The sequence below is a fragment of the Camelus bactrianus genome, chromosome 9 (genome assembly GCF_048773025.1).
Source record: "Camelus bactrianus isolate YW-2024 breed Bactrian camel chromosome 9, ASM4877302v1, whole genome shotgun sequence".
Classification (NCBI taxonomy): domain Eukaryota; kingdom Metazoa; phylum Chordata; class Mammalia; order Artiodactyla; family Camelidae; genus Camelus; species Camelus bactrianus.
In genome coordinates, this window is record NC_133547.1 from 39,137,116 (window position 1) to 39,144,121 (window position 7,006).

Consider the following 7,006-nt stretch of genomic DNA (forward strand, 5'->3'; position numbering starts at 1 on the left):
GCAGAGATCCTAATTGAGGGACTTGCACTTGGATTGCATAGTAGAATCATTTAAATTTTGGGCTTGAAGGAACTTTTAAGAGGTAACTCATCCAATTCTTTTTAGAACAGAGAAATAGAGGTCCAAAGTGATCTGGTAGGTCATTGCCAGGACTAAAACTTCAGTGTTCCTGACAGTGTATACCATATTAACATGTGTTTTATCTCACTGTTTATATTGGTCAATTGATGGGCATCCAGAAGCCACCTTGCAAAAGGTGTTAAGTGGAACAAAGGAGTACATTCTGAAAAGTCCTTCCTATGTGGGCTTAACATTTGTACCTACCTAACTTCCAGAAAAACCTCATTAAATGAAGGAATTCCTCTGAAAATGCTATTTTTCTTTTAAGAGTAGAATATTGAATCATATTATCTTTTAAACTGAGCATCAAGTGAAATAACACTGGACATGTAGAAATTAGAAAACTCTTCCAGAGTGACGAAAGCCAGATTTATCTTACATTGAAAATACTTTCAGCATACCTAAATGAACAGTGCTCCTCCTCTGAATATAGTTCCACCTGAAATAGGGGTAATTCAGTGGTGTGTTTTTGGTAAAGTGGGGAAAGAATTTCAAATAGAAGTGAAAATGCCACACTGCATTTGATTTCAGGTTTACTTTGAGGAGCATTATGATACGTAAGAGAACGTAAATACTAACTAGTTAATATATGAATGACTTCTTTGGAGAGTAGCTTTCTAAAAGATGGAAAACAAGGCTCTGAAAGACATCTCCAAATTGTTTCTTGCAGTTGAGAAAACTTGAAAAGCTTTTGATAGAGCTTAATATAACTAGCGGCCTCCATCCAGTTTTCTTAACTTACTGAAATGATTTCACCTTTCCATGTATTAGTATCTTTCCTCTTCTGTTTTTTAATGTTCAATTTGCAATTAAATCCTATACATGAGCTAGTATATTATCAGTCTTGAGATTTTAATAACAAAGTTTCCATTTTGATACTCCTTAATTCATAATCTTATTAGTTACGTTTAGTTCCTGTAAGGCAGTCGTTCTTAACCTATGAGTTACAGGCCCCTTTTTAGGAATCTAATGAAAGCTACAAATCATGTCTAGAAAAATAAAAAGGACTCTAAAATTCACATGCAACTTCAGAAGAACTAAACTGCCCCAGGGCTTTGGTGTGATTTCCTTACTTTTCTTCTAGGGTGTGATTAGATATTGTGTAGTTGGGAATGAATAGCAAATTTGGGATCTGAGAGTGTCCCAAGGTCAATAGCTGTTGGTTTTTTGAGTTGTTTTTATTTTAAAAATGAAAAGGGGAGGGGTGGTTAATGGTCAATTGCTTTCCCCCAAAAGTTACTCTTAATGAATATAAGTAGTTTTTTATGTGAACAGTAGAGATGAGCCCCAGACACTGGCAGTTTGTAAAGTTTTCAGCTCATTTCCAGTATGCAGCCTCAATTATAAACACTGACTAGTTGGTCAGTTCTCACTGGCTGTATTGGCCAACTGGTGGACTTTAAGTTGGTTCTGGTACTGATCTGATTTTATCATCTTGTGGATTCAGCCTTGAAAGGCTAACCCAATTACAGCATATCAAGTAGAGCTGATTTTATGGGGAAGGAACACTTCCTGATAGTCTGAAATTCCTTCATCATCCCATCCTGTATCTCCCTGCATGTTGCAAATAGTTCTGAAGTGGCATTTTTCACTTTAGGATCATTGGCTATCAACACAACTGTTACTATAGGAAACATGAGTGTGACTACAGTCAACTGAAAAATGTTAGCCATTATAGCTGACTTAAACTCCACTGTTAACTCAGAGCACTCAATTTCTATTAATTATGATCCATAATGTTGCACAGGTAAAATGTATTCAGGGTTGGTGGGGGAGGGTATAGCTCAGCCGCAGAGTGCATACTTAGCATGCACAAGGTACTGGGTTCAATCCCCAGTACCTCCTTTAGAAATTAGGTAAGTAAATAAACCTAATTACCTCCCCCCAAAAAGGGGGAAAAATACATATGCGGGTGGGGGGTGGGGATAGGGTTTCCAGCCTATTGGAAAAGTGAGGTACACTTGTTAAGTTAAACAGCTGAACTTTGTTTCATTTCATACGACGTATAAGCCATGATGTTTTATCACAAGAATCAGGAAAGGAAATCCTCACTTAAGCTTCTATGATCTGCAAATACCTAAAGTCCACTAATCTATAAAGCTGGTTTTCCTTGGTCAGTACTTTTTCTGGCCATTCTGAAGTTGATTTATTTCTCTATTAAGTCAGTGGATTTGGCCACCACCCACAAATTCCTAACATCTTGAATAAACAATCTTGAAAACAAAAAAGTGTGCTTGCCAAGCAAATGCAGAAGTCCTCTTGCCCTCTCACATTCCCTCCTGTTCAGAAATCCTGAAGTTACCAGTGTCCTTGACACTTAATAGTACCAAAAGAGGAGATTTAAGTGCTGGACTCATCCAGCCAAACCAGACAGTGGTTTAGTGAACCATTTCTTCCTAAATGAAATCTTCTATCTCTGACCCTTGTTCTGGGAAGTTGAGTTATACTGAGATTTGTCTAGGAACCACCAACGGTTTGTGGATGTGCCAGGTATCAATGTATTTCTTGTCAGCTCCTAAGTTTACCCTTCATTGCTCTGATTGTGATATTGAGATGAACCCTTTAAACATTTCTCTTTTGCCTGCTGCAACAGTGCTAAACTCAGTAGAGGATGCTGGAGGGATGCTGCAGAACAAAGGAACTTCTCTTCCTGGTTCTGGTGTGTTTTCTTTTTCTTGCTTCTGCAGTGTGTAGGGGCCAGTGGCATGTAGGATACCCAGTGGCACCTCACGGGAGGCTGCTTCCCATCAAGTCTAGTAGTCCCCCTGCCAGCCTCCCAGCACAAGTCTTGCTGGTGCCCCAGCGGTAACTTACCAGTAAGTCTTGGCACACCCAGTGGCTGGCTTCCTAACTAGTTTTGTTGACATCCCCTCCTCTCCAGCACCCTGGGCTTCAGTGTGTTAAGCCACACCCTCTCCAATAAAATCTGAATATCAGCCTTGATTCAGGCTTGCAAGGGAAGCTTCCAGATTTGCTCCTTCCTTGGGTCCTCTACCTCAGCCCTAGAGGTAGTGGTTGCTCCTATAGCCACTATTTCTGTGTTCTTAAGAGCTTTCCTTATCCTTAGTAACCAAGGTAATTAATCCCCTGTTACTGATTAGTAATTCTTTATATTATACTTTCCCTGTTCGTATTGCTGTGTGTTTTCTATCTCCTGACTGGAGCCTGACTGATAGAGTGGATTAAGATACCACTCATAAGGGTGCCACTTCATTAGGTTGGTTGATAACACTTGACTGTAATCTGGTATAAAGGATTCAACTCAGTAAGTTTGTTGCGAATTATGTGAGTGAATCAGACTAGCTCCTTCTAGAAGTTTGAGAACTAAGAATTGTCCAGTCTTCAGAAGAATGGAGAAGACTTGTATAGTTGTCATATGAGGATGCTCATGCAAAAGAGAAGCCAAGATAAATAACTACCCTGAAGCTGCATTGCTTCTTGCTGCCTTCTAGTTTTGGGGGGTTTTTGTTTTAGGTTTTTTGTTTTTTTTGTTTTTGTTTTGGTTTTGGTCTGGTCAGTAGATAGCCTCGCAACTTCTCTGTTTTCTATTGAGATGGCCTGAGCATCTTCTTGAAACCCAGAAGCCTAACTCTGATTTGTTTTATTGTAACCACCCGGGATCCCTGATCAGTGAAGGCCTTCTTGGCATTTCCTTTACATTTATTTAATCCTTATCTATCCATACTCAGCACCAGTAAGAAAATGTCATCTACTTGATTGGACTTGGCAAAAAAAATCAAAAAAGAAGTCCTAGGTACAATTGGTTTTCTTTATAGAAATGGTCTGCCCAGAGACTAAAGGGGGAGGTACAGGTATGGAGGAAGAATGGAGTATGAATGAGGGCAACCATAAATCTCATAGTGTCCAATCTTTTCCTGGATAATAAATTCTAGTCCATATTCCTTCTATATCGCCCAAACTTTTTATTTCTCCTACAGAGTATTAGCTGCAGATCAGCTGCAATCACATCTATCCCATTTTCCTCCTATTTATTCTTCTGTTAAATGTTGCAAATTCTGTCCTAAGCTTATACCTTATGCTATACCTTATGCATTCATTCGTGTGGTGGAGACTGCCCACTGTTCAAAATCCATTCTTCTCTTCTTCCATAGCAATAGAATTGTTTGACTACTTATCCTCCCCCCCCCCCCTTTTTTTTCTTTCAGCTCAGTTGACATAGCCATGAGACCAACTTCTGACCAACAGGATGGAAGTGGAAGCAGGAGCATTTTTTAAGAGCTTACTAGCATATAGTTCATTTTTTTCCCTCTTCCCTGACTGAATTCTGTTTCTTAGAACTTTGATATGATAGCTAGAGCTTTATCTTCCACCAATAAAAAGAGAGGCTCATCCTAGGGATGGCAGACTGAAAAACTGAGGAAGAATGGAATAGGCTTGCCATACCACTCCTGGATGCTCTGCCTCTAATATTTTATATCAGAAAGGAACTTCTGATATAACTTTCTTTGTAGGTTTCTGTCACTCTCAGCAAAACAAATCCTAACATTACAGATTTGGAATCTTGAATTGTATACTAGGTAACAAAACCTAAAATATTTAACGTTAGCTTAGTGAAGGAGGTTGGATGTCAAGCAATATGGACACAGATATTGGGAGCTGGAAAGCTGAAGACTTGGTATGCAGCATCCTAACATTTTATCTTTCATTCTAGCCCCTCGTCTTTATCTTTTATTTTCAGCCCTTCTCCAGCCTTTGGGATTCTTGACTAATCTTGATTTTCCTAGCATTACCCTATTAGTGCCCTAAGAATGTTTAAACACACTCACTCTTGTAACTGCTTCCCCTCTTCACTGTCTTGACTCCATGAACTCAAGCATTTACCGCTTTGCAGGATCCCATTCCTGAAAGGAGAATTTCAGACAATTGATAAACTTAATAATTCAAAGTTTTAAAGTAAATTTATATCACAAAGCACCTGCTTTATATGCACTGTTTCCCAGTGGAACTGTTCATCAATAACACTCATAACCTACTGGAAAACAACTAAGAAGTTGGTATTAGCCAGAAATCAGTGACTAACATAAAACCATTGTACTTCCAGATCATTGTTTCTCCCTCTTCTCTGAACCTCCCAGCTCCTCTGAAGTTCATGGCATCAGATTATACCATCCACCATCCCTCAGTGGTTCGTGTGGGCCACAGGCATCAGAAGATGCTCCCCTAGCATTTTAGTACTTAGAGCTTAACAAATGTCTCAATACCTCTTTCCTCACTACTGCCAGAATTCTTAGTAATTCCAATACCCACTGAACAATCTTTCCAATTCTCAGGGCTCTCGATTTCTCGATCTCCTGACTTTCAAAGATTTTTTTCTTCCGCTTGACCTCAGCTGCCATTTCCCATGGTTACACCCTAGAATGGGCCCAGCACCAAGAACTGAAACTTCTCCAGTTTGTACTTCAAACATTCCATTCTCTACTCACCAACTCCTCTGTTTTCCACTTACTTCCCACTAATATCCTTCCCCCAAATTCTTTAACTCCCCTGGGTCCTCCCCTCTATTGTTCCTGCCAACTTTTCACTCTCCATTGCAGTCCCTTCAGCCTCCAGGATAGTGAGGCATTGCAAGCCTCACTTCCTTGCCCACCCAGCTTAGTTTCCACAGTCCCATATTATAAATCACTTCCTTGTAAACAGTCTCAGTTCCCTTGCTGTGGTCTCTCTCCATCACACTTGTCTAGTAATACCCTAGTCCTAGTTAAATACATATCTTAGCCTACTCTGTGCCTGCACATGACCAGAGAAAAATATACAGTCATGCTGACTGGCATCTCTTTAAGTTCATGACCATAAACCTCTGGAACTCTGGGCTTGTGTGAACCGAAGAGTGAGTGCATCCTTACCTTTTGCTCCCTAAGTGCCTCTCTAGCCTCACCCTCACCCAACCTGCTAGATGCCATCGTGCACCTTTCAGATTTCCCCTCCTGAAATCAGGCAAGGGGAAATTATATTTGTTCATCTCCCAGTTTGTGGGTGTGGCTGCCCCCAGGAGGAGGGTGTGACTTTGAGCAAGGCAGCTCTTATCTGAGGGCAAGTCTGAGAGACCCAGTTAGAGCTGTCAGCCACCCGCACTCCCGCAGCTAGGGAGAATGAGTGCTCCCGTGGCTCTGGCCAAGCCCTCTTGCTCCTCAGGGCCTTTGCCCTTCCTCTTCCCTCTGCCTGGCATGCTCTTTTCCTCAGTTTCCAAAGGACTCATCCTCAACTTCCCTGATGCCCAAGCTTAAGCACCTCATTTGGAGAAGTCCTCCCTGACCGTAGTATGTAAACTAAACTGTATCTCTCAATGTTCTCACCTGTTACTCTGCTTTATTTTTCTCCATAACATTTAGCAACCGCGGACTTTAGATATTTCTTACTTCAGCTACTTGTTTTGGCCTTCCTCTGCTAGAGGGTTTGCCCCATGAGTGCAGAGCTCTGGTTTGCTTATGTTTATATCTCCAGTGTCCAGAACAGTCCCTGGTATACAGTGGGTACTGTATATATACTTGTTAAATGCACAAATGAATATGCCTTGAATTCCTAGCAGTCAGTTCACAGAAGACAAAGGGATTTAGTGGAAGGATCTTAGTTGAGTTAGACTGATTTTTTTAAAACAACTTCAGTGATTTATAACTGACATACCATAAATTGCACACATTTATAGTATAAACTCAATATGTTCTGACATATGTATACACACATGAAACCATCACTTACCATAATTCAGATAAGGACCATATGCTTCATCTCCACTTTTGTAATCCCTTTTATAAATGGCAGGGTGGTACTGGGGATGGATGAATTTAATGTGCTCATTAAAGACCTCCCACTATCTTCTCAGCACAGGTACATGCTCCTGTCCTTTTTTCTTTTTGTTTTTAAAGAT